Below are 19,123 nucleotides of genomic sequence, written 5' to 3'. Positions count from 1 at the left end.
GAAGCCGGTGTTACAGCATTTGATGAGTGCCTGTGTCTCCTTGGTCATCCAGGGTTTTTGGTTAGGAAAAACCTGTATCTGTTTATTTACAGTGACGTTGTCCATGCAGTTTTTGATGTAGGAAAGTACAGTGTCCGTGTAGTCCTTCGAGGTTGTCGTGTTCGAAAAGTTCCCAGTTGGTGCGGGAAAAACAGTCCTGCAGCTGAGAAAGAGCGTCCTCGGGCCAAGTTTTTATTTTCTTTATTTGTGGCCTTGTTAGCCTCTGGGGTGGAGTGTATGCGGGGGTGGGGGATAGGCAGAGGTGATCTGATCCAGCTCGGTGAGGGAGGGAAGTGGCTTTATAAGCATGTTTGATGTTAGAATAAACATGGTCAAGAGTTTTGTCTCCTCTAGTGTGACATTTTAGGTATTGAATAAATTTAGGTAGAACAGTCTTTAAACACGCTTTGTTGAAGTCACCAGCGACAATAAAGACTCCATCAGGGTGGTCAAGCTGCTGTTTGTTTACAGCCGTTAGCAGGAGGTTTAGTGCCGTGTTAACGTTCGCATTCGGAGGTATACAGATCGCCGTTACTATGACGACCGTTAGCTCTCTCTGTAAATAATAGGGCCTACATCGTATTGCCAATAGCTCTAAATCCGGGGAACAGTGAGTGTCAATGATCCCACTGTCACAACACCTTTCATTGTGTATAAACATGCAAAGTCCTCCTCCTTTGCTTTTGCCTGTTAATTTTTTTGAACGGTCGTTTCGAAAAAGCGTTCAGCTAGCTAGCAATACCGCGGCGTCGGGGATTTGCAGGTGTAGCCACGTTTCCGTGATGAGAATAATGTTACAGTTCCTAACAAAGCTGTTGGTAGCAATTAGGAGTTCCAACTCATCCATTTTGTGGGTGATGGATCTGGCGTTGGTCAAAAAGATACTAGGAAGCGGTGCTCGGTGTGGTTGTTGTCTTAGCTTAGCAGCAAGGCCCGCCCGGCATCCGCACTTTTGCTTCCTTTCTCTTTGCCGCCTTCGACGTACTCTGAGTGGGCTGACTATCCACGGAGATCCCACAGGTCTCGAGATGTCCTCGGGGATATCGTAGGTCCGTTGGTAGTTTGTTGTGAAATCGGATATATCGCATATCCTTCCGATAGAAATTAAATCCTGGCGACTGTAGGATAACGAACGACACCAAACTGGAGAGCATAGAGCCGCTGCGTCAGTGCGCGCCGCCATCTTGGGGAGAAAATATGTCTACAATATATATATATATATATATATATATATATATATATATATATATATAATATTATAAAAATAATATAATAGTGTATAATATGTATACAGGGGCAATGGAGCAGCCTTGTTCCGTCGGAAGTCCAGGATGAGTTCTCTGGTTTTGGAGACGTTCGGCGACAAGTTTTTTGAGAGCGCACCACTCGCTAGGTCTAAGGACCTCATCTCTCTAGGCCATCTCATTCTCCTCTGTGATCATCCCCACTACTGTTGTTTCGTCCACAAATTTCACAATGATGTTCTCAGGGTGCATGGGTCTGCAGTTGTGTGTGTTGAGCGAGTAGAGTAGTGGACTCAGTACACAGCCTTAGGGTGAGCCGGTACTGAACGTTCGGGCAGATGAGAGCTGGCGACCCAACTTCACGTGCTGGGGCCGGTTGATCAGGAAGTTCTCAATCCAGGATTATGTGGAAGGTGGGAGTCCTAGGTTGCCCAACTTGGGGATAAGAATGTCTGGTCTTATAGTGTTAAAGGCTGAGCTGCAGTCGATGAAAAGCATTTTGACATAGCTCCTTCTTTTCTCAAGGTGGCTCAGTGCAGCTTGGAGTGTGGTGATTATTGCATCTTCGGTGGATCTGTTCGGTCCAAATGCAAACTGATGTGGGTCGTGGGTGAGTGGAAGACAGGCTTTGATGTGTTTCAGTACCAATTTTTCAAAGCACTTAGTGATGATTGGTGTGAGAGCTACTGGGCAGTAGTCACTCAGACTGTTAGCAGGTGACTTCTTGGGTATTGGAATGATGGTGGCCGATTTCAGACAGGGTGGGACAAATGCTTGTTCCAGTGAAAGGAACAAGCATGAACATGTTGAACATGTCCGTGAAGACTGGTGCTAGTTGGTCAGCTCAGGCCTTAAGTGCTTTGACTGGCATTCCACCTGGTCCTGTGGCCTTCCAGGGGGTTGACTGCTCGGAGCACACGTCTCACATCCACTACCTCCACAGTGAGTGCGGTGAGGCTTAATCCCAAGCTTGGTGTGGGATGTATGCAAGGTTGATGTGGTGTGACTGGGTGGTGGGCTTGGGATTCAAAAATGTTGTTTAGGTCCTCTGCCAGTGCCGCATCTGAGTCCGCAGGAGTGGAAGCTCGGCCCTTGTAGTTGGTGAGGGTCCGTATGCACTGCCACATCGTTCGGGGGTCGTCAAGTTACCCTTCTATATTCCCACTGTAGTCTGCTTTGGCAGCCTTAATGCCTCTCTTCAGGTTGGCGCGAACTGTGCTGTAAAGTGCCCTGTCACCGGATCTGAAGACTGCATCTTGAACCCGGTGGAGTGATCGGACCGGTCTACGGTTTCCGGTTTTGGTATACCTGGATGGGCTTCTCCACAGTGACTGTAGCCATGCAATAATTGATGTAAGACAGTACTGTGTCTGTGACAGTTCCCAGGTCCTCATGGTTGAAAGTTTCCCACTGTTTGTTCAAAGCAGTCTTTGAGTTGGGGAGGGCGTCGTCATGCCATGTGATAATGGTTTGTCTTTGTGGCTTTGATTGTTGGCTAAACGGAGTGTAAGTTGGGGCCATGAACAAAGAGCCATGATCTGACTTTCCCAAGTCTGTGCATGGTATGACTCTGTATGCTTCTTTGATGTCCGAGTAAACATTATCCTCAGCTGTAACCTCTCTTGTTGGACAATTCATGTCTTGGTAAAATTTTGGCAGAACAGTTTGGAGATTTGTCTGATTAAAATCTCCTGAAATTATGTGTGCGGCACTTGGGTAGACTTACCAGTCCCATTCCGTCCGTGGTCCCACATCGCACTGGACTTTATCACTGGTCTTCCTCACTCCAAGGGGCATACTGCCATTCTCACGGTAGTGGATAGTTTCTCCAAGGCTGCTCACGTCATTGCATTTCCGAAGTTGCTGTCTGCCTTGGAAACTGCTAACTTGTTAGTAACTCACGTTTTCCGGACTCATGGCCTTCCTTCCAACCTCGTGTCGGACAGGAGGCCCCAGTTTGTTTCACGAGTCTGGGAAGCTTTCTGCAAAGCCCTGGGGGCTACTGCTACCAGTTCGTCAGGCTATCATGCTCAATCCAACGGGCAGACGGAAAGGACCGAGCAGGAACTGGAACCTGCCCTCTGCTGTGTTTGCCTACAACACCCGGGATTCTGGGCTCTGCATCTCCGATGGATCGAATACACACACTGTGGAGCATAGAATGTATTATTTATACTTTTATCTAGTGTAGTCATTTAGAAAAGAATTTGGCACAGTCTAGTGGAAATTTCCACCCATGACACTTATGAGTTAGGGGCGCGTCATCTACAATGACATGCCCATTCCTTTGTCCATGTTTTCCCGCCTAAAGTTTGTTGTCAATAAAGTGAGATGAGCTGTGGGGGGTGGCAGGGATTCAAGCTGGACAGGTGGGAAGATGGACACATCTCCTAGCCCTCCCTTCAGCTGAAGCTACAAAATCTCATCAACACTTTCTCTGTGTGCTTCCTCCGATTCGAAGTTATTGAATGTATATGGATTGGATCCGACACACACAACACCCTGGTCTGCTCAGCTACCGGTATGGCGCTTTTCATGAGCGCCTATGGATACCAACTACCTCTGTTCCCAAGCCAGGAGGCTGCGGTGGCGGTCTATTTTATAATTTGAAATGATCAAAAAATGTAAAAAAAATATGGGACAAAACATATAAGTTGACAGGTATGATATTGTCAATCTTTCAAAATAAAAAAACACTAATTTGATTGTATTTTTTTTTAAATAAACCACCCATTCAAATAAAATAAATTGTAATCAATGAACATGAAAGCTACTTTAGCACTAAATATGAATGTCAGTTTTGTCCATTGCTGATTAGAGCCCATCAAAAGCAACCATTTGATCTGTCCTTGTCAACTTGCCTTTTTAGCAAGTTTGAAGCCAAACTATTTAATTAATCACTAAGGACACTTTTTTATGATGGTGGTCACTCGAAAGCTATTTTATATATGTATATATTGTATTTTATAGAATCTGAAACATGCGAGAGTCACCGGAGACCCTTGCATATCTGTAGACCATAATTTTCTCTGATTTTGAATTGGAAACGCGCTTTTAGCCGCTATCCGTGATCTTTAGACACGTTGCAAAAATCAGTTAGTTATTAGTCATTAGTTCATAGCAAGTTAAAGTGGTTAGTGCATTGTAGAAAAACGCGCTTCAGTGTGTAATGCAGATATGTTTCCCCCGCAATTTTTTTCTGGGTGGTTTTGATGAGCAATAAAAATGTGGATGTAACTTTAGCCTCTTATGCATTCAATTGGTGAAGTTTGAACACAGTTGTGTGCCGAGAGGCAACAAATCACATCCGTGAAAATTACCACTGATAGGGTTTGCTCTTGACCTTGTAACCATAATGCCATGTGCTCTTTTTCTGTTCTGGAGGATTTGAGAATAAATGGAGACAACAAAGAAACTGAGAGGGTGCGTTCAAACACATAGCAAGGTTTTAATGAGGAAGCACACCTGACACACGACATTTGTTTTCAATTTAAGAAGGTACTTCAAAAAAGAGTTGTTTCCACAGCTAGACGACTCTTTGGCAGTTAAAATGTTTTAACGCACAGGTGCTTGAGAATAATGGTAGAATCCTTCTCTTGGTATCAAGGAGCAACGCCAGAGCTAGAATGCCCCATGTCTTCCTATCTGAAGCTTGAGACAACCAGAGATCCCAAAGAAGAATTATAAGTCTAAGATACAAGGTGAAATTTGCAGGACAAAGGAGCACTGTGTTGAGAAGCAACAACAAGGATTAGTCATTAAAATATCCTGTATTTTCTCTCATAAAAGCCATATTTGTCACTAAAATTTAGATTTGACATGCACAAACCTCCAAGGTAACAAAGACGAAACGCCATAACTCAAGATAATGCGGCCGATACGGTCATGTCTTTCAAAATATAGAAAATATAAACAGATAAAATGCTAAACAAAATATTTTGACGTCTATGAATGAAATTCAAGAAAAAAACATATCTTGCATAAAATGTGAAAAAAACTCACTCACTTGTACCTGACCACTGCTCGGTCAGGGCGTAGTTAAACGTGCTCTGACTGACCAGACGCAAGTTCGTAGTGTTTACCATGTCAGAACATCCTAATAGTTGTTAAGGCTGATCAAAGGTCTTGCGGTCGATCATTAAAACATCAGCCTTGATACCTGTGTAATGTGTATCTCATCCTATTATTGCACCCAGAGACTTGGTGAACACTAGACCGCTACAGACAGACTTCCTGGTTTTACTGCTCACGTTACTTCCTTTATGAATTTGTCTACGTGCAGGCAACACCCTTTTGGAACACAGAAAGGAAATGATTATACATTTGTGATTATGAAATAAAGCAAAATTCCGCTTTATTTTTTCTTCTTTTTATTTCTTGGTCGAGAGTGACAACTTTTGCAGTAACCATCGAATGAATCGAGATAGTTCAACATTAGAACCAATATCAAGCAATCCAACAGACGTTCCTTTGGATTCATACAGTATATCAAAAACACCACGTGCAATGATTTTACTTAAGATTTTCCCTTACAGTAACAGATTTGTACTCCATATTAAAACCATGAATATGGAGGTGAAAATTGTGAATCAGGAGGCGTCTTATACGAGAGAAATTGTAAAATTCAACAATTTTAAGGCAATTTTAAGGTACTCGGCCTATATGCGAGAAAATACAGTAAGTGTGACTACATACTTGATTTGAGTGATAATACAAATAACATACATGATTAATGTGAATAAAGTCAAAAGGGTTATAGACTAGTGAAAGTATAATCTTGAATACATGACGCCACATGCATTTTTATTTATCTCATCTCATTTTATGAACCCCTTTATACTCATTAGGGTCGCGGGGGGTGCTGGAGCCTATCCCAGAATCGGTAGCCAGCGATCACAGGGCACAAGAAGACGGACAACCATACAAACTGACACCCATACCTAGGGGCAATTTACAGTGTCCAATCAGCCTACCATGCATGTTTTTGGAATGTGGCAGGAAACCGGAATACCCGGAGGAAACCCACGAACTCCACACAGGTGGACGTAACCTGGATTTGAACCCAGGACCCCAGAGCTGTGAGGCCGACACGCTAACCACTTGCTTCACCGGGCCACCTTTTTATTTATCATGAAATACATTGATGTATTGCATTAGACATCAGGCTTATATCTAACACACCACAACAGAGAAAAATCTACACCTTGAACAAACACTAATTCCCCATTAGCATCAAACATCCTGTAATGTCTTCACATCGTTTCCTGGTGATTTCAACTACTTCGGACATCTGGTGTCTAATTATTTTCTCTTCTCTAAAAAAATTGCCATAAACTTGTATGTAGAAAGCATCACATGAAAAATATAAACCAGCTCACATGTCAGCTATCTTCACTTGCATTAAAAAGGAAGGTGTGAGTGACCACTCCCTCCAGCTCACATAAAGCATTGTGTCACCAAGCCTAAAGTAATGTGAATGCAGTGGTGGGCGGTGCATTTTCTGGTAGCGCCTTCATCGTATCAATCCAACCCTCAAAAACTATTTTATGGCTATAAAACCTCTACTGCAGCTACAGCTGCGACACATAAAAAAATAATAAATAAATTAATGCACAAAATGGGGTAAAATCCACTTCCTAGCAGCATTTCATGATTAAATACAAATACTGGAGCTTTTCAGACATTAAAACCAGGCCAGGGGGTGATTTTCCCGGGAAAAAACAGCGATGAACGTCAATGGCGTACGGGCAAACATTGCCCGAAAATGGGGTAAAATCCAGCCAAAAACAGCATTTATTGATTAAATACAAATACTGGAGCTTTTTAGACATCAGAACCGGGCCCGGAGTATCATTTCCCCGGTAAAAAGACAGCGATGAACGTCGATACGTCCATATACGTGAAATGACAAAAAATGCACTAAAATGAGGTAAAATCCACTTCCTAGCATCATTTATTGATTGAATACAAATACTGGAGCTTTTGAGACATTACAACCAGGCCAGGGGGGTGATTTTTCCCGGGAAAAGACAGCGATGGACGTCAATGGTGAAACGCCAAAAATTAAACTGGGGTAAAATCCACTTCCTAGCAGCATTTTGTGATTAAATACAAACACTGGAGCTTTTCAGATATCAGAACTTGGCCCACAATTGAAATATTATTTAGGAATATAGCCATATTTTACTCACCAAAAATCATTTTTACACAATATCCATCCTCCTTTCTTTCTTCCTTCTTTCCTATCGCCATCGAAGCTAATGATGAAAGTCGAGCCTGTCATATTTCCGGCATAGTCCGTTTAGAAAATTGCTTTAAATCAACACAACAATATACTATATGCTTGTGGAGCTAAGTTGGCGCGCTGAAAGTGCCGCACACACCATTTTCCCGGATGTAACAGGCTTGCTAGCTTCGGAGTTGACCGCCCTTTCTTAATGATGTCCATTTTTTTCTGGAAAAGTCAGTCTGGAAAATAGCTTTGTGAGCAAACAGAATCCATTTGTTTTTGCTTCTGTCGGCCATTGTGGGTGGAGTTTGCAATCTCGGCTGCCTCGGGTACTGCTTTGGCCCGCCTACTAGCCAATCATAGTTTGTGAAAGCAATGACATGTCCCAGCCAGCAAAATGCTAACGCCTATGAAAAATCATTGTGGGGTTGCCAACTCGAAATCTGATTGGTTAAAAGCAACAGTCGAGTTTAATGCAGCAGAGCCCGCAAGAACTGCTTGTGAAGGCTTTGAGGCAGATCTGATCTGGCAACAAATAATGGCTGAAATGTGATTGGTTAAATGCTTCAATATGAAAACACACATCTGGAAGCAGTGCAACCAGGGGGAAAAGCAATGAAAGGAAGCTAACAGACCATTTGGAATAATAAGTATTGATAGACATGATATAATATGATTCAGATATTTCTTAGGCCAGCAGAGAAGGCCTTGAAGGCCCTGACGGCCCGCCACTGTGTGAATGTATGTGGTAATAATCACAATTGAACTTATGATTTTCGCAATGAGATTAATTTGTGACAAATTATAACAATCCTTTCTGTCACACATTTCACTTGCTCACTTAGTAGTTTTCCAAACTTTTCAAACATCACTCTAAAGCACACACGTATGTATGAGGCAGAGCTCTCTGAGAAGTGAAAAATGAAAAAAAGAGAGGGGGAAAGAGACAGGGGCCACTTTTGAGAGCACCAACACATATACACACAACCCCAAGAAAGAGCCCACAACCCTGAGAGCACTGGAAAACCGAAAAATAAAATTTTTGCTATAAACATCCAAAATACACCATGATCTTGGTGTATATTGCTTCTCGGCAACTTCCAATCTCTACATGTAGTATTAGTTTTTGTTTTGGGTCATCACAATAAGCAGTGGCCAGCCCGGTGCCGTGAGTGGTTAGCGCGTCGGCTTCATAGCTCTGGGGTCCTGGGTTCGAGTCCAGGTTGGTCCACCTGTGTGAAGTTTGCATGTTGCGTGGGTTTCCTCCGGGTACTCCGGTTTCCTCCCACATTCCAAAAACATGCATGGTAGGCTGATTGGACACTCTAAATTGCCCCTAGGTATAGGTGTTAGTGTGCATGGTTCTCCGTCTCCTTGTGCCCTGCGATTGGCTGGCCACCAATTCAGGGGGTCCCCCCACCTCATGATTTTGATGCAGAATCATGAGCTCCCACCGAGGTGGAAGCCTCGCCACCACTTCGGAATGCAGAAGATTGTGCTGCCATCTTGGTCCGCTTCAGTTCTTTACGCCTTTCCCAACTCGATACAAAATGAGAACTCCTCTTTTTTTGGCATAATTGGTGAAAATGATGGTGCAAACTTATGTAAAGTATGCAAAAAAGGAATGTACTATAATATATACAGAAGCAGGAGTATGCCTGTTAGGAAAAAGTAAGGGAAAAGTGACTGTCAATTTCAAAAGAAAGGCTGACGAATTTTACCTGTTTAAGCAATGTTTGGGTTTTATTTTTGGTAAAACATTGTGAACCAAAGTGAAAATATGACGCAAAATAAATACTCACACAATAGCGGTGCTGTTGCTTAGTTCATGCAACTAACTTCAAGCGGAATTGACTAAGCGGACTAAGCGGGCATATCATCATAGGCGCCGTTCAAAGCGGCTGCTAGTTGCAGTGGCTCCCTAAACCCTCACTCGTATTCTGTGTTTTTAGGGCTTTTTTAAAGCTTTTTTATCCTTTATTTTTACATTTTATTGTCTCTTAAGATTTTACTTGTTACGTTGCTTTATATATTATATTCCAAACTTTAATGTTTTAAAACTTTACTTTCAAGACTCTACTCCGAGACTCAAGTTGTGCGAGAGGCAGTCTTTGAGCTATTAGTTTAGTTTATCTTTGGGAATTCTGGACATTATATTTTGACCCACTCAGCCATGCCTCCGCTGTCTTACACAAAGGATCAGCTGTTAGCGTTACGCAACACCTGGAGTCCCCTGGACCTGGACCTCCCCGCGGAGTTAAAGAGGAAGAGAAGAGGATGCAGAGCTGGACGAAAATGTCAGGAGATAAAGCGACGCTTTAGACCCAGCATTCCATCTATTATTATCGGGAACGTAAGATTTCTCCCCAATAAGATGGAAGAGCTAACGGCGCTTACCGAAAAACAATGAGAATATCAGAAAATCTGCATTATGTGCTTCACGGAGACCTGGCTGAATGACCTAATTCCGGACTCTCTAGTCTACTTGCATGGTTTTCAGCTGGTGAGGGCGGACAGAGATAGGAAGAAAGGTGGGAGACTAGCTGTTTTTATTAATAGTAGATGGTGCAGCCCCGGGCATATTACTGTGAAGGAGCAACTCTGCACTCGAGATATCGAGCTAGTAGCTGTTAGCATCAGGCCGTTTTACATCCCCCGGGAGTTCTCGCACGTTATCGTAATAACTGCGTATATACGTCCCTCGGTCGATGCGGCAGTCGCCCGCGAGCTGCTTCACGCCACTGTGTCCCAGCTGCAAACGTCACACCCCCAGTCTCTCCTTCTTATCGCTGGTGATTTTAACCTTGCTCCCTTGGCTTCTACTCTCCCCACCTTCACTCAGTATGTGAAGTGCCACACCAGGGAACAAAAAACTCTGGACCTGCTGTATGCCAACACAAAGGAGGCATACAGCTCAGTCCCCCTCCCCCCACTGGGCCGCTCAGACCACAACCTGGTCCATCTGATCCCCACCTACATCCCTATGGTGAGGAAAATAAAACCTACCACGAGGATCATACAAAGATGGACCGAGGTGACCAGCATGGTACTGATGGACTGTTTTGAGACCACTGACTGGGAGGTGCAGTGCAATTCACATGGTAAAGACATTGACAGCTTGACCCACTGCATCACAGATTATATTAACTTCTGTGTTGAGAACATTGTACCCTCCAAGAAGGTCCGTTGTTTCTCCAACAATAAGCCGTGGGTCACCAGGGATCTAAGGGCCCTCCTGAACAAGAAGAAGAGGGCTTTTAGGTCTGGGGAGAAAGAGAGCCTGAAAATGGTCCAGAAGGAGCTGAAGAGAGAGATAAGGAAGGGTAAGACCATCTACAGGAGGAAGCTGGAGAACCAACTCCAGAGAGGCAACACCAAAGAGGTCTGGAGGAGCTTGAGGACTATTTCGGGCCATGGAGGCAACAGCGAGAGAGACCCGGAGTCTGGCGGCAGGGAGTGGGCCAATGAACTGAATCAGTTCTTTAACAGATTCAGTCCTGCCCCCACTCCCCTGACCCCCCAGACCAGAAGCAACGCTCCCCCCTCGTTCTCCTCCTCCTCCTCTTCCTCCCCCTCTTCCACCGGTCTCTGCATTACTGTCGATCAGGTGATAAAACAGCTCAAGAAGATCGAGGCAAGGAAGGCTACCGGTCCAGACGGCCTCAGCTCCAGACTACTGAGAGAGTGTGCGGATCAGCTTGGTAAAGTGATTCTGCATATTTTCAACCTCAGCCTCAGTCTGCAGAAGGTCCCCACCTTGTGGAAAACTTCCTGTGTGGTCCCAGTTCCTAAGACTGCGTACCCCAGGGAGCCAAACCACTTCAGGCCGGTAGCATTAACCTCTCACCTGATCAAGACATTGGAGAGAATCATCCTCAATCACCTCAGCCCCCTGTTGAATGCAGAGCTGGACCCTCTGCAGTTCGCCTATCGTCCAGGCATTGGTGTGGAAGATGCTACCACCTACCTGATGCACAGGTCTCTTTTACACCTGGAGAACGCGGGAAGCACGCTGAGAATGATGTTTTTTGACCTCTCCAGTGCGTTCGGTCCTACTGAGAGGGAAACTGGAAGAGGCTGGAGTAAGGAACCACCTAGCCGCATGGATCATCGACTTCCTCACTGACAGACCACAATATGTGAGACTCCAGGACTGTACGTCTGATGTGGTAGCTTGCAGCACGGGGGCCCCACAAGGCACAGTGCTCTCTCCACTCCTCTTCTCCCTCTACACATCGGACTTTAAACATAATACAGACACCTGCCACCTCCAGAAGTTCTCTGACGACACTGCTATTGTTGGACGAGTGACGGACGGGAACGACCTGGAGTACAGGGGAGTCATCACAGCCTTTGTTGACTGGTGTAGGTAAAACCACCTCTACATCAACACCAGTAAGACAAAGGAAATGGTCATCGATTTTCGGAGGAATCCTCAACAGACCACTCAGGTGAACATCCAGGGTACAGACATTGAAATCGTGGATAATTTTAAGTACCTGGGTGTTCACCTCAACAACAAACTAGATTGGTCCACAAACATAGATGCCCTGTACAAAAGGGGCCAGAGCCGCCTCTACCTACTGAGGAGTCTACGGTCCTTTGGAGTGTGCAGGACACTGCTGAGGACTTTCTACGACACTGTGGTGGCATCTACAGTGTTTTATGCAGTGCTCTGTTGGGGATGCGGGAGCACGGAGAGGGACAGGAACAGGCTGAATAAGCTGGTCAGGAGGGCCAGCTCTGTTCTGGGCTGTCCTCTGGACTCTGTGGAGGAAGTGGAAGAGCGGAGAATGCTGACCAGGATGATGTCCATCATGGACAGCACCTCCCACCCCCTGCATGAGTCTGTGGAGTCCCTCCGAAGCTCCTTTAGCAATAGACTGCGGCACCCTCATTGCAGGAAGGAGTGCTTCCGCAGATCCTTCCTCCCATCAGCTGTCAGGCTCTTTAACAAAAAAATGGCTGTGTTAAGACCTACCGTATGCATGCATGTACATTTATGTGTATGTATGTATATATGTGCTAAGCAACACGCTTATTTATTTATATATTTATTCATGTATTTATTTATTAACTTACTTATTACCTATCTATTTATGTCTAAAATGCCTTTCCTATTCCTGCATCCTCACCCTCTTGCTACTGTGACAACGAAATTTCCCGAATACGGGATGAATAAAGTTATCCAAGCCAATCCAATTCCAGTGTGCACTGCAGAAAGTATGGATTTTGGAATTGTCACAGAGCGTAATGCTTAAAACTGCTCAGGCATACTCATCGATAATACTTGCAAATGCTCAAAGCTTGAGTTTACACACTAAAAGAAGGTAAAGAAATTCATTCACTCGTCTATTAGGATTCAACAGCCGTTTCTGGCCACCATAATGTCAACTCTGTACGATGCACGGTTTGGATCCGACAGCCGTTTCTGGCCACCATAATTTCAACTCTCTACGATTGGATTGGATTGGATTGGATTGGATTGGATTGGATTGGATTGGATTGGATTGGATTGGATAACTTTATTCATCCCGTATTCGGGAAATTTCGTTGTCACAGTAGCAAGAGGGTGAGGATGCAGGAATAGGAAAGGCATTTTAGACATAAATAGATAGGTAATAAGTAAGTTAATTAATAAATACATGAATAAAATAAATACATGAATAAATATATAAATAAATAAGCGTGTTGCTTAGCACATATACACATACATACACATAAATGTACCTGCATGCATTTTTCCCACCTGTCGTGACGGAAAGACTCAGCGTGACACGATGGTGCCGGACGCGCTTACCCAAGACGCCTTCCCACGTCATTTACAAATGTCATTTTGGGAATAATTTCCACCAGCTTACACACACATCCGTCTGTGCATCACGCTTTATAAGGATTGGAGAATAGATAAAGCGTGATTTATGGATGGTTGGATGTTTTATAACTCCCATCACGACAGAAAAAAAGTGTTCCAGGGAGTACCTAGAAACTCGCGGTCGCATGTGGTATTTCAAAAAGGAAGTCACGTGAGCAGTACAACCAGGAAGTGTGTTTTCACCAAGTCTCTGGGTGCAATAATAGAATGAGATACACATTACGCAGGCTGATATTTTAATGAATGACCGCAAGACCTTCGATCAGCCTTAACAACTACAGTCATGCCTCTACTTACGAATGCCTCTAGGTGCGAAAGTTTCAGGTTACGAAATTTTTAATATGCAAATGAATGACTCGGGATATGAAAAAGATCCAAGTTACGAAATCCCCCAAAATGTAAATGCATTTCCTTATCCGTTATTTTATTTTGAATTCCTCTTATTAAGCGATTAAAAGCTGTACAAATGCAACATGGCACATACAGTTGTGGTCAAAAGTTTACATACACTTGTGAAGAACATGATGTCATAGCTCTTTTGAGTTTCCAGTTATTTCTACAACTCTGATTTTTCTCTGATAGAGTGATTGGAACAGATACTTCTTTGTCCCAAAACATTCATGAAGTTTGGTTCTTTTATGACTTTATTATGGGTGAACAGAAAAAAATGATCAAATCTGCTGGGTCAAAAATATACATACAGCAGCGTTAATGTTTTGTAACATGTCCCTTGGCCATTTTCACTTCAATTAGGCGCTTTTGGCAGCCATCCACAAGCTTCTGGCAAGCTTCTGGTTGAATCTTTGACCACTGCTCTTGACAGAATTGATGCAGTTCAGTTAAATTTGATGGTTTTCTGACATGGAATTGTTTCTTCATTATTGTCCACAAGTTCTCAATGGTGTTTAGTCAGGACTTTGGTAAGGCCATTCGAAAACCTTAATTTTAGGCTGATTTAGCCATTCCATTACCACTTTTGATGTGTGTTTGGGATCATTGTCCTGTTGAAACACCCAACTGCGCCCAAGACCCAATCTTCGGGCTGATGATTTTAGGTTATCTTGAAGAATTTGAAGGTAATCCTCCTTCTTCATTATCCCATTTACTCTCTGTAAAGCACCAGTTCCATTGGAAGCAAAACGGCCCCACAGCATAATACTACCACCACCGTGCTTGATGGTAGGCATGGTGTACTTGGGGTTAAAGGCCTCACATTTTCTCCTCCAAACATATTGCTGGGCATTGTGGCCAAACAGCTCGATTTTTGTTTTGTCTGACCACAGAACTTTCCTCCAGAAGGTCTTATCTTTGTCCATGTAATCAGCAGCAAACTTCAGTCGAGCCTTAAGGTGCCGCTTTTGTAGCAAGGGCTTCGTTCTTGCGCGGACGGTAGCCTCTCAGTCCATGGAGATGCAAAGCACGCTTGATAGGTGGACACTGACACCTGTGTTCCAGTAGCTTCTAATTCTTGGCAGATATGCTTTTTGGTGATTCTCGGTTGAATCTTCACCCTCCTGACCAATTTTCTCTCAGCAGCAGGTGATAGCTTGTGTTTTCTTCCTGATTGTGGCAGTGACAAAACAGTGCCATGCACTGTATACTTACAAACAATTGTTTGCAATATTGCTCTTGGGACCTGCAGCTGTTTTGAAATGGCTCCAAGTGACTTTCCTGACTTGTTCAAGTCAAGGATTCGCTTTTTCAGATCCATGCTGAGCTCCTTTAACTTTCCCATTGTAGTGTTTGTGGACGTTTGCATCCAATGAGCCCCATTTAAATGGCCTCAGAGAAGTCACCAGCTGTAGTCACTCATAATCACTCACAAGAAGTTAAGAGGCCATGCTATGAAGGTCATTTCACTGACAACTTTCTAAGTCACCAAAATTGCTAATTCGTGTTGCTGTATGTATATTTTTGACCCAGCAGATTTGATCACTTTTTCTGTTAACCCATAATAAAGTCATAAAAGAACCAAACTTCATGAATGTTTTTGTGACAAAGAAGTATCTGTTCCAATCACTCTATCAGAGAAAAATCAGAGTTGTAGAAATAACTGGAAACTCAAGAGAGCTGTGACATCATGTTCTTCACAAGTGTAGGTAAACTTTTGACCACAACTGAATGTGCCACGTTGCATTTGTACAGCTTTTAATCGCTTAATAAGAGGAATTCAAAATAAAATAACGGATAAGGAAATGCATTTACTTTTTGGGGGATTTCGTAACTTGGATCTTTTTCATATTCCGAGTCACTCATTTGTATATTAAAAATTTCGTAACCTGAAACTTTCGCACCTAGAGGCATTCGTAAGTAGAGGCATGACTGTAGTTGTTAAGGCTGATCGAAGGTCTTGCGGTCATTCATTAAAATATCAGCCTGCGTAATGTGTATCTCATTCTATTATTGCACCCAGAGACTCGGTGAAAACACACTTCCTGGTTGTACTGCTCGCGTGACTTCCTTTTTGAAATACCATATGCGACAGCAAGTTTCTAGGTACTCCTCGGAACACTTTTTTTTCTGTCGTGATGGGAGTTATAAAACATCCACCCATCCATAAATCATGCTTAAGGAAGAACCAAACTTCATGAATGTTTTTGTGACAAAGAAGTATCTGTTCCAATCACTCTATCAGAGAAAAATCTGAGTTGTAGAAATAACTGAAAACTCAAGTGAGCATGACATTATGTTCTTCACAAGTGTATGTAATTTTTTGACCACAACTATATTTTCACACACACATAGGGCACACGTAAAAGTCTAAAATGTACTACAAAGTGGATGGCTTTCGGCCCACGTAGAACGGGCTCTTACCGCCATCTGGCGGACAAACACAGATATTACATCTATAATGGCCATGGAGGGAGATATTTCAACGGCGCAGGGCACATTTTCATATGGTTTATTTATTTTAAGACATTAATAAATCATTTCCTTATAATTTTCTCTCATTTTTTGTGTTTCCTCACATCTTTCATGCAAATTTGGGACACTTTGACCATTTTTAAAGGATTTAGTTAGTAGTTGTGTGAGAAAGGTGGAACGAATTAGATAATTTAAAAATAAAGTACACCTTTACTTTAATTTTCAAGTTACAAAAAAAAGGCTTGGAACCAGTTAATTTCGTAAGAAGAGGTACAACTGTATTGGAATGTGCTGACATAGTAAACACTTCAAACACATGTATCAAGGCTACTCACATCGAGCTAGTAAGAGCATGTTTAATTCTGGGAAGATGGCGGCACCCTGTGCGAGCAATGGCAGGCACAAGTGAGTTTTTCAAATTTTAAGATACGTTTTTTTTCTTCAATTTCTTTCATAGATGTCAAAATACATTTTCTTTAGCATTTTATCTTTTCTCTATTTTAAAATATATGACCGTATCGGCTGCATTGTCTTGTGTTATGCCGTTTCGTCTTTTTCACCTTGCAGTTTCATGCATGTCAAGTCTATTTTGTGCGCAGTCATCATTTTTTTAGTTACAAATACAGTCATACCTCTACTTACAAAATTAATTGTTCCAGAACATTTTTTTGTAACTTGAATATTTCGTAAGTAGAGCAGTACTTGAAATGTAATTCGTTCCAGGGTCCTCAAGAAACTACAAACTCAACCCCATAAACATGATCAGTGTCACAATTTTGTATGAAAAATGCGAGAAACAGACAAAAATGAAAGAAAATTACAAGAAAATCATTAATATAATTAAACGAGGGCGGCAAAGTGGTAAGTGTGTCGGCCTAGGAAGAGGAGGATGGCGTTCAGGCTGTTGGCCAGGCCACGTTCGCCCGGAGGCAGTGGCGTATGCCGCGGGAGGAGTGCAGAGATTTTTTAAGGCCGAGATCACGAGCTAGCCGCTCTCAAGCACTGGATCCCGCAAGTTGCTCTCAAGTGCCAGTTCCCGCTAGCCGCTCTCCTGTTCCTGCGTGCCGCTCGCAAGGGGTATCTCCTGCTCCTGCCTGCCACTCTCAAGACGCCCGTCCCGGCAACTCTCTCCTTTGCGTCCATCCCGGCGCTAGTCGACACCCTGACAGTGGTGACTCTGAAGGCGGGGGCTTTGATGGCGGTGACTCTGAAGGCGGCGGCTCTGAAGGCGGGATAGAAAACACCTCATTGCAGATTTACCTGCAGTCAACAAGAGCTCTTTTGGAATGTCCATATCAATACAAATTAATAGTTTTTCCATGCAGTATGAGCGCAGTGCAGTATTGCAGCAGTGCAACAGCAGTTTTGCTTGTTCAAGCAAATTTTCACTATGAAATCAATTAGGCTTTTCAATCAAACATTTCACAACAGTAGGAATGTGAAATGTCTCCGGGAGGAGCACGTCACCGCGCACCCCACAACATAGAAAAAAAGATTCTACGAGGAGGGGAGGGGGGAGCTCCACTCCGCCATGCCTGCCAAAAAGATCGGGTAGGAGACAAAAAATGCCACTTGGACTCAGGAGATTGACGAGCTCTGGGCCATCCTCGTCTTCTGTCAAGTCCGAGTCCCATTAAAAAATAAAATGTTTATCTGCGGAGGGGAGTGGGGGCTGGAATAAATCTTCCGTGGGGGAATACCAGGAGGAAAACATAGGCAGCCAGAGGGTCGACAGCAGGTGGGAGACAGGCAGGTCGTCGTCGGCGTTTACAGCGACACCCATGGCCTCCCTTTGACTCCCTGGGAGGAGACCAGTGAGCGATCCCACACTGGAGCCAGGGAGATCCTGCTGTGTCCATTACTGGCAAAATAACGCACGGCAGAAAAATACTCGCAAGCTAAGGAACACAAACACATTTTTTACATACACAGACAGGGGTTAATGACAATAACGTACACCTCGGTCACACAAGAGAGCCAGAAAAGACATAGCAGGTGAAACTCATATACATTCACATTTTCAGGACACACAAGAAAAAACATGCAACCACCGAAACCCCAACAAAATGACAGTAATGGGTACGAACTACCTACGCCAATCTGTAGCGTCAGGGAACACACCCCAAAATTGATAGTCCGGTTTAAGAGTTCGGAAAAGGAGACCAAATGGGAGATCATGACTACTGTGTAATTTCTCAAACATATCCAAGGGCGAGTCATTTGCCTGACAAGAAAGAAGCTCTTCGTTGACAGATTTAGGAGCTTCAACATCATCTGGAAATCCTCACCCCTCCCCAGCATTTCGGGATTAATCACTTCTCTGCACCAGATGAGGACGTGCAATTCTATCAATTTCTTCAATGTGAAATGTTGCAAACGCCGCTGTCAGTCCCTGACAAATACATCACGGTCCTGCTTGAGTTTGGAACTATTCAGGCCTTCATGAACCAGCTAAACACCAGATGGTGAGATCGGAGAGTGTTATAACTCTTTTTCTACATGGTTCCAAGGAGACCTATACAAATAGCTCTATTTAGTTATGCACAAGACGTGTTCAAAGGCCACTCAAATTATTTCAAACATAGGCGGAAAACTGCCATCAATTAACTTAATGTCCATATGTAAACTATAACTATAGGTAGTGTTTCTAACGCTTACTACTTCAAGGTGTTTGCTTATAGGTGATTTTTAGAACATAATATTTGCAATAAATGAAGGATCACTATATATGGATTGCATGTCCAGAAGCAACCTCATAATTACGTGATGCCAGTTACAATGCAAACAGTCAGATATGTTTTTGTCAATATAGTGATAATCTTAAAAATAATCCATTATTTGTGTCAATTGACAGTGCTGTTACTGTGAGAT

General features: G+C 43.4%; 1 protein-coding gene across 6 annotated transcripts in view; it reads right to left on the bottom strand.

Annotated features, from left to right (window-relative positions):
- The window catches only part of enpp2 (ectonucleotide pyrophosphatase/phosphodiesterase 2), a 360,090-nt gene that overhangs the window by 6,639 nt on the left and 334,328 nt on the right, over window positions 1-19,123 (bottom strand). For 3 of the 6 annotated variants that reach the window (XR_013300099.1, XR_013300102.1, XR_013300104.1), the window contains one exon: window positions 3,325-3,430. The gene's annotated coding sequence lies outside the window, so the exon portion shown is untranslated. Of the gene's footprint in view, window positions 1-3,009; window positions 3,431-19,123 lie in introns of those variants that run through there. The other 3 variants (XR_013300101.1, XR_013300100.1, XR_013300098.1) reach the window with 2 other exon arrangements.

The sequence above is a fragment of the Stigmatopora argus genome, chromosome 4 (genome assembly GCF_051989625.1).
Source record: "Stigmatopora argus isolate UIUO_Sarg chromosome 4, RoL_Sarg_1.0, whole genome shotgun sequence".
Taxonomy (NCBI): domain Eukaryota; kingdom Metazoa; phylum Chordata; class Actinopteri; order Syngnathiformes; family Syngnathidae; genus Stigmatopora; species Stigmatopora argus.
Note: the sequence above shows the minus strand (reverse complement) of the source record. Positions and strands in the feature narration are given on the sequence as shown.